General features: G+C 34.2%; 1 pseudogene across 1 annotated transcript; it reads right to left on the reverse strand.

Annotated features, from left to right (window-relative positions):
- Positions 1-4,986: 4,986 nt before the first annotated feature.
- LOC143555129 (putative LRR receptor-like serine/threonine-protein kinase At1g05700) lies at positions 4,987-9,343 on the reverse strand (annotated as a pseudogene). The gene is made up of 13 exons (XR_013139153.1): positions 8,787-9,343; positions 8,237-8,712; positions 8,002-8,143; positions 7,858-7,929; positions 7,703-7,774; positions 7,542-7,622; positions 7,315-7,454; positions 6,965-7,221; positions 6,701-6,826; positions 6,504-6,566; positions 6,216-6,408; positions 5,760-6,085; positions 4,987-5,060 (listed from the first exon to the last, which is right to left on the reverse strand). The product of XR_013139153.1 is annotated as a putative LRR receptor-like serine/threonine-protein kinase At1g05700 (transcript).
- Positions 9,344-9,767: the final 424 nt, after the last annotated feature.

Below are 9,767 nucleotides of genomic sequence, written 5' to 3' on the forward strand. Positions count from 1 at the left end.
ATTATTATACTTTTCAATATTATCGTACTTTACATTTTAAAATAATACACATTTAATATGAAATTTTAGAATTCAATTTTCACCATTCAAATTCGGATTCTCAAAATTCTTATGAAGTTTACAAAAATATGTTATATAGTTTTAGTTTCACCAACTATTCAAAAACCGAATTTTAATAACTTTGACCATTTCATAAATTTTCAATATTCATGCTATCAATAAAAAAAATTATTTTTAATAACCATTTCTAAATATTAAAAGTTATTATAATAATCTCTATATTAGTTTAATTATAATTAATTAGTGAAATTAGTTGAATAAAAATTTATTGCTTCGATTTAACTTAATACATTTAACTAAAAGGTATTTAAATTGAAGTAAAACAAAAGTATGATTAAAAATAATTTATAATAAAATATATCTTTATTTATTTATTTATTAATGTTGAAATGAAACTCATGTTATTTCAATCTATAATTAACCAAGACATTTATTTAACTCGAATATTAGCCGTGTGTTAATCAATGACTATTTATTTGAAATTGAAGAATACAAAAACAGTTGTATAACAATTATTGTTTGTTTTTTTCTTCCTATATATTTTTAGTAATATTTTTGAATATATTACTTTTATTATTTAATAGAAATATTTGTCATTTGCAGTTTGTTTAGATTGCTATATGGTTATGATTTAAACATTCGCAGACCAATTCCATTGAAGTTGTTGTAATCTCTTGATAAAGAGTTTTTGAAAGTAACATCTTTCTATAATATTTGCGAGATTTGCACAATAATCTTGATAACTTGCTGTTATATTTTTTAAAGTTTCCTATTCATCTCTTATACCTTATTGTATAAAGATTAATTAGTTTATTACTTTTGCCAGCCAAAAAGTATCATGTTGCTCGGAATAAATCCGTTGGTTGAATATGTTGCCTATATTTATATGGTTTGTTGATATGTTTTTTTACCCGTGTGTAACATGGGCTATATCCTAGTATCTAATATGAAAACACGAAAACAAAAATATCAATTACGGCAAATTCACAAATATTTGATTGGTCAGAGTATTCATGTTGGTTGTGTGTGTGTGTTTTTTTTATTCTAAATTGGATTTAAATAATCCTAAATATAGACTGTTATTAAATAATAGTTAAATTAATGAGTTGTCTACTGACGGTCCCATCGTTTAACATATTTATTCCTAATGAGCCGCGACTGATGAAAGTTTAACTATATTAGTCTTTGGTCACGGGAAAACTCAACCTGAACATCACCACCACAACTTGAACACCAGGCCCGTCTCCGAGAATGATAAAAAAAATTTAGGCCCCGTGCGAGATAAATTTCGGGCATCCTCCTTGTGATATATACTCATCAATTATATATCAAAAAACCAAATACGAATACAATTGTTATAAATAAACAAAACAAAATTGGTAATCAAAATGATGGAAATCGAACGAATTTTGAGGCTCTCCTAGCGTTTTGAGAAGCTAAGCTATCGATCAAGTCTTCCATACCTTCTAATATTTCGTTTTCATTAGATATGATTGTCAATTCATTAAGTCTATCTTGGGACCTTGTCGATCATAAATAAGACTTTAACAACTTCAATTTTAAAAAAGCAAATCACCCCCCTATTAAACATCACAAAACCTTTTCTCTCAAATAAGTTAATAATAATAAAAAAAACTTCTAAGAGATGGTCAGTTTCAACTTGGAAGAAAAAAGTCTCGATGAAACAATCTAGATATTTCATCATCAAGCATAAAATTAGAAATCATACCTTCTTCTAGAACAATACTCAAGATCCAGATTCAATTTTTCAAGCATAAAATTAGGTCAAACTCATCGACTAATCATACATTCGATTCACGTAGCCTGTTTAGATCGCTTGGCCCCTGCCTGATCTCCTAATCTCTAATTGATGATTTGATTCCCGATTTCCGGTAGTGTAGTTTTAACGTGTTTTTTGGGGGCTGCGGATCAATTAAACAATAAACTAAAACCTATTGGGCCCCATTAAAATTTGGGCCCCGTGCATGGGCACGGGTTGCACGGCCCAGAAAGATTAATTGGTTTATTACTTTTGCCAGCCAAAAAGTATCATCTTGCTCGGAATAAATCCGTTGGTTGAATATGTTGCCTATATTTATATGGTTTGTTGATATGTTTTTTTACCCGTATGTAACATGGGCTATATCCTAGTATCTAATATGAAAACACGAAAACAAAAATATCAATTACTGCAAATTCACAAATATTTGATTGGTTAGAGTATTCATGTTGGTTGTGTGTGTGTGTGTTTTTTTTTCTAAATTGGATTTAAATAATCCTAAATATAGACTGTTGTTAAATAACAGTCAAACTAATGAGTTGCCTACTGACGGTCCCATCGTTTAACATATTTATTCCTAATGAGCCGCGACTGACGAAAGTTTAACTATATTAGTCTTTGGTCACGGGAAAACTCAACCTGAACATCACCACCACAACTTGAACGCCACCACTGACCACCAACACCGACGACAACCACCATGTGAACACATCCACCAACACCACCAACGTACTCACCACCACACCATCATCGTCCTAAACCTTCAGGTGTTAGGGATTTGCCTGATTCTCAACCATCAAACCAATTAACATTCTCCATCCCCATCTTTAGAGCCCTAATTCGCCGTCTAACTAGTTGGGTGCTCGCCAGATATGAGACCCTCTTCTTCTACCGTTGCTAAAACCGATTATGGTTCTATGGTTTTAGCAACCTCAATAACTAGGGATTTTACTAGAAAAATGTTCCTAAATGCCTGATATAATGTTACAAATAAGTATGGGACGAAATGTTGAGTTTTACGGAAAAAGAAATTACGGCAAAAAACATTTTTACGGCGACCGCCGACTAACATCGTTAGAATTATGTTAGTCGCGGGTCTTTGGGAGTAAATTTGTTAAAAGATTGGACCATCAGTAGCCAACTCGTTATTTGAGACTGTTATTTTGTTAATAGTCAATAGTTGAGATTATTTAAATCTAATTTTTCTTTTGTTGAAAGACAAATTTCTTATGCTTTATAGGACTTGAACTTGGGAACTTTTGTTGCTAAATAGACTAACCAACCCCAAGACAATATTTACACCGGTTAGTCTTGAGGATTTGCTTCTTTTATATCGGTAATGGTTATAGACTTATAGATTAAGCGAGGGTTTTGTGATTTGGTTTGTTTGGTTGATGTAGTTGGATGACTCTTGTCACATACTTTTTATGTGTTTTCTAATTTTTAAGATTTTAAAGGTAGAGAAAGATGGTTTGTTCAGTTTTAGGCATAGGGAAGAGGCATGTGGTAGTGGAACAACTAATTACTCGTCAATTTGAAATTTTGTCAAGTCCAGTGGCCTCTCTGAAAATGAAATCTAATGAAAAACTCACTATCTGACAATGGATTTAGAGCCAGAAGAATTGTATATACGAGACTAAATCAATACAACATTTTTTTTTTCATAAATAAATAATAAATAAATACTTTATTAATGACTTTCAACTTTTAATCAATCAAACTAATAAACTAGACGGGCTGAACCAATAACCTATACAAAAAGTCAAACGCTTAATGTTATGTAAGAAACAGTCTGATATGTATGTAATACATGAAAACCAAAATAAATACTTCATTCGTCTAATTAAAAGTGTCAATATTTCCCTTTTTATTTGTCCCATTACAAATGTCAATTTTCAAAAACCAATTTTACCATTAAACACTCACAACTAACATTAATAAACAATATTGATGGACCCAATTTTCAAGGATATTATTTTCATTTAGTAAGTAAAAAAAAACATTCATTTAATCTACCTTTAACTTTGTGTTTTTCAAACCATGACACTTTTAATGAGACGGATGGAATATCAATTAATGCAAATACGCAAATTGTTATACTTGATTCTGTTTAGGCACTTGATACATGTAAATCCCACCAACACGTTATGAGCACATCTTCGGTCGCCTCTCAGCCCCTAGGGCCAGCCTGTTGTCGTTTCCAGCCGTCACAGTGGTTTAAATAGGTGAAATTAGGTTTTTTCGTGTCTAGATGACGTACATTAATCTTTGCCCATTAAGTGTGCCATAAACCATACATATATTGTGGCCCGTGTATCTCATTTTCTATCAAGATAGGTCCGTTTGATGTTATGACCCTTTCCTGTTGACTCGTCATGCTCATTTAATGCCTCTAGTCATGGGTTTTCATTGGAACTCCTATTTGTATGATGTCTTCATGCTTTCCACTTCTCGGGTGATGATAAACCCGCTTTGACACACTTCAGGACTCTCCTTTAAGCTTCCATCACATGTTGGTTCATGCCCCATATATAACACACACGTATGTAATGTATGTGAAGAAACATGGAATGAATTCGGGTCGGATCCAAGTCAATGTTCCCCGGTCTTCGAGATGCACGAACCACCGACTTCATCTTCTTCTCCGGTTGCTCAAGATCTGCCATAGAAAAGTGAGGGAGTGTAGTTGACTGCTAAGAGTTTCCTCTTGTTTACAGACACAAAAATATGTTGGGCCATGCCCAGTTAGGGGTTACCTTCAAAAACCCCTAGCCCAATAGGCCCAGTTAGTAGACAATAATAATGTAATAAACATAATACATAATGTAATAAATAAAAGGTCGTACCGGGTTTGACGCACCCTACACCTACAGAGTATGGAAGATGAATTTACAGATCGAGTGTGAAAGGAAAAGCTTGTTGTGTATTTGATAATCAAAAGAAAGGGGGTACAAATCAGAAAACAAAATAACACAAATCCTAACTACACAAAGAAAAATAAGCAGAATATTTTCCACTCCATTATTTCCGCCACCAGATAGTAAACGTTATATCCCATCAACTCGGTCAAACTTGACCACTTCTCAATTACTTGCAGCTTCTTCTAAAACATGGGTATAATCCCTTTATTCCAGCATGACTCGATCTCACACATCTTGACCATTAACTGGGTCCACTTGACCTGTGAACAACCCGATTAATCCAACATCACCTACAATACCTGCACAATTACAGGAAGTCGTTGCATTCAACATGATAAACACAAACTTTCACCCACTCATCAGTGGTACCTTACACAACTAAATTTGGATGTTGTGACATTATTAGCTGTAAGAATCTTGGGTACATCAAAAACTTTTCTTTAGTTCCAACAACAACATTCTTCTGAATTGTTTTTTGTTCTAGTATTTAAACAATCACTGTGATTGTAATTTGTTTCTCAGGTTTTAATAAGTAAACAGAAGAGAGCTGTGTGCCATCGTATATTGTTGAAAACCTCGTATCTGAAAGTTTTTACTCATATTTGAAGATTTTTTTCTCAATTTTGGTGATTGCGCTATCTTTTTTAGCACTAAACACGATTAGCTTAATTTACGCGTTTATATGTTTTTAATTCTGTTTATGTATTTGAAAGTTTTTACTTCTGAAAATTTATCAGGATATATCTTTTCAAGTGTTGGATTTCCTATACGATAACCGTTTTCATTTGTAAGTAATATATCAACTTAAAAGAAAATAATCAAATATCAGCCCTGACTAACTTGGTTGGTTTGAATACACAAGAAGAATTTTTTTTACAAGAAAACTACACACCATAAGAAATGTACGTGTTTTACATGAACATTTGGAACAAAACAGCTTAAAGACTTCATTTTGAGTCTTAGTTCACAGGTCGCTCACACTATCTTAGTTCAAGGACATGGATTCACTTCCAGGACTTTTTCTGCTCGCAAACAAAGTCTTAGATCTATCACCACGTCGCTCATGGTTGGCCTTTTAATGGATGTAGGGGAAATACAGTCAATTGCAATATCTACTACCTTTCGGGCTGAATTAATGTTAAAATGCCCGTTTAATCTAGAATCAATTATATTTTCAACATTTCCTTCTTCAACTGCTGACTTGACCCAGTTAGTTATGTAAATGCCCTTTGATATTGCTCGTCGGCTTGTAATTAACTCCAGGAGTACCACCCCAAAGCTGTACACGTCACTTTTCTCTGTCAACCTACCAGTTGCATGATACCTGCATTTTACATTTCAACCAGAAGTTTTAACTCCAATTACCAAATTTCTCCGGGAAAATATTAACTATTGCAATGAATATCTCTTTTTGTTAACTTTAGAAGTGAAAAACGTTAACCAGAAAAACTCACTCAGGGTCAAGGTACCCAAGAGTGCCAGCCAGTTTTGATGATGTTACATGAGTAGCATCTGCGTCAGGAAAAGCTCTGGACAACCCAAAATCCGCAAGTTTTGCGTGGAAACCATCATTCAACAATATGTTTGAAGACTTCACATCTCTATGGACTATTGGTGGCATGCAACCATGATGCAGGTATGCTAGCCCTATAACATAGAGCCATGCATGCTAAATTTGTTAAACCAATTTATGCTGAAAACCTAATCAATACAAGACAGTATTAAGTAGCCTAATTATTAACCTTCTGCTGCATCACATCCAATTTGCAACCTTCTTACCCAGCTCAAGACATTTGGGCTTCTATCTACTCAAACAAATGAATTGTAACGCAATCAGCTCAACATAGTATACTGGGATCTTGACAAGAGGACATGTAATGCTTCTAAACAGATTTATATTTACTTAATTAGGGAAGACACATTAACTACATCCTATTACCAAATAGATGCTTTCCTAAGCTTCCATTAGCCATGAAATCATATATGATTCCCTGTGGTTGTTGTCATTGCAGTACCCAACGAGTGAAGTAATGTTTGCATGAAGAATTTTCATGAGAAGCTTCACCTGTTGAAGAAAATATTGTAGCTTTCCATGTTGTGGCTTATTTTTATAACTTTTAAAATTGAATAGGTCGTCTTGCTGCAAAAGAATTAGCTAACTGAAATTGCAGTATCCTAGAAGATAGTTTTCTCTGTCAATTACCTCGGCTTGAAATTCCTTGTAACCTTGTGATGATGATTCGGAAAGCATCTTCACAGCAACTTGGTTCTCTCCAACATATCCATGGAACACCCTTCCAAATCCTCCTCTTCCAATTTCATTCTTGAAGTTGTTGGTAATACCAACCACCTCAGAATATGTAAACTGTTGTTTTCTGTCCGGTGTAAAAACCTCCTCTTTAAACTGTTGTTTTCTGGCTGGTGTATAAACCTCTTCCGTTTTAATCAAAGCTGCATTCACTTATTCAAAGTTAACAATCACTTCTTCATTTACGACACTGAGACATATAAATCTATTAGATAATCTGTTTACAAGCTAAGAATACTGCAGACCTTTTCTTTTCCGTTGTTTAACTATGAATACAACGATGGACAATATCACGATGCATCCAATAACCGGTGCTAAAATAACAACTATTATGTGCATCCAAGAACTTTTATCGGCTTTATCTTCACCACTGCTCTTTTCAATACTTTTTATTCAGGAAAAAAACTTTAGAACAAATTAGGTGAATATTGATTAGATTTGCTTGATGTTCTAATTTAGTAAAAAATCAAACCTCAACCATATCGACCCTTTATGTGATTTTGCTAAAAGTTCTGTTGGAAGTGGTCGTGTGAAGTTGTTTCCGGTTAAGTTGCTACAAGGAAGACCATATAAGATTGTTATGCAACATGTAAATAATACTTTTAATCCTATAATGACAATCGGGTGGCTTACAGAATCCTCAAGTTGTCTAGTCGAGCAAGAAAGTTCGGCACACTTCCTGTCAAATTATTGTAGGACAAGTCCCTGAAAAAGAAAAAAAAATAAGCACATTGTACACATGCGTGTAATACGTTAAAGACTATAAGTATATAACTTAAAGAAGTTACAATGATTCTATCATTGTGAGATTAGCCAAGGCTGCAGCTATCCCTCCACTCAATCCCCTAGAGGAGAGGTTCCTGCATTAAACACATTATTGTCAGTGCTTAACAATATATTATTCGGTGGTTGTTGTGAACTGGAATACATACAAGGAAATGATTCTAGCTGCCCTCGGAGAACTATAGTCACAGTTAATACCAACCCAAACAAATTCCTTTGGAACACATGGATCTCCTTGCCAGTTTAATTTGTTTAATCCATAAGTTGACTTGGTACTCCAGATTGCAGTAGCTAAAACAATAAATTAAGGCAAGATATGTGAGAAGACCATGATAATAGCCTCAATTCTCGTAAAATACTACAACAAAAAACATATGTATTTACCATCTTGGTCATCTGATTGGTTTTGCTGGAACTGCCTTAAAGTATAAATCTCGAGTGCATTTAAGATTGGAGGGAGGGTTGAGTTTAAGGTTCTATTTAGTATGAGCTCATAGGTTGGCGAATTGGAAGATACGTAAGTTTTTACGGTGGTTATGTTGGTTGAGGGAGAAACTGTTCCAATCCATTTGTCATTATTGTATATGTTGAATTCTCTCTTCTGATTGCTTTCTAGTATTTCAACTTCAGCAAGGTGTATGTAGACAATAAAATCAACGCTGGTCGTTTCAGACCATTGATAGTTATAGTATATATATGTAGAGTTTACTGGTGTAATGGCAGTGCTCATGACCTTTAATGGTACTTGTTCTTCGCTAAAAGGTTTTAAAGAAACTGTATCAGAAGTCTGTATTGCTCTATAGAGGTCCGGAGGCGGTGTAGCTGGATACCATATTCTATCATACTTGTCATCTTCATACCTGTTACAGAAAATAAAAAAAATTAATATTGAAGCATGGCTGTAAAAGGAGTAATAAGAAATTTTAATGCTTACCTGACAGGATAACTTGTACTAAAATCATTGCGATGCGAAAGAAATAACGACGATGGTGATCTATCATTATACATGGTGACATCCAAAAGCCTTAGCTCTAATGATGTAATGAAAGGATCTCCCCGATCTGTGTTAACGAGGCAAACATATATGTAATCTGATGAGGCGAGGTGTATCATCTCATGGTAGTAATAACTGGCTGGGCTTGGAATATAAATCATCGCCCAATAATCTGCTCCAATATAAAGATCAAATAGTGGGGGATGACCTCTAGATTCACCGTAATAGAACATCGCCCTTATCAAATACCTATTATTCTTCCCTTTCTGGGGTCTGAGAGTGTAGCAGTTTCTTTTATTTTCGGGAAAGCTTCTAATAGTGTTGTACACGCGTTCAGAACAGTTAAAAACGACTTGACTCACCCCACCTTCTATGAAGCCATCGTCTGAAACATAATTTATGCCTGTAGCGTTTTCTGTGTAGCTTGACCCTTGCGGGCTTCCACAATCTAAGCTAATGAAGCCTGCGCAGAAAAGGTTGAGAAATGATAACAGCATTCAATACACGAATAAATGATTCTTACAGTACCTGATTGATCTGGTGTACTTCATCCATTGAAATTGTCACATGCATGGCAGGTTTTGGAGAGAACGTTGCTTTAATTGAATATACACAACTTTTACTTATAACAAAAACTGTCATCGCGTAATAAATCTAAATAAAACTTTTACACTTATACTTAAAATCTGTTAAAAGCTCTACAAAGAAATAAAGTTCAAATCTAAAGACAACAATGCCAAGAATTTCCTACTTCGTTATAGCCTGATGGCTGTGTTGCTCTTTCTCTTTACATTACTACCAGATTTCAGATATTATATGCTAAAAGGAGTCACTGAACCTAAGCTTTTACTTCACAATAATTCGTCATTAAGGCAAACATTTCTAAAATTCTAACATCAGTGAATATCAAGATCATCACTC

The sequence above is a fragment of the Bidens hawaiensis genome, unplaced genomic scaffold (genome assembly GCF_021521415.1).
Source record: "Bidens hawaiensis isolate Kalapana, Puna unplaced genomic scaffold, B.hawaiensis_p1.1 tig00017977_1, whole genome shotgun sequence".
Taxonomy (NCBI): domain Eukaryota; kingdom Viridiplantae; phylum Streptophyta; class Magnoliopsida; order Asterales; family Asteraceae; genus Bidens; species Bidens hawaiensis.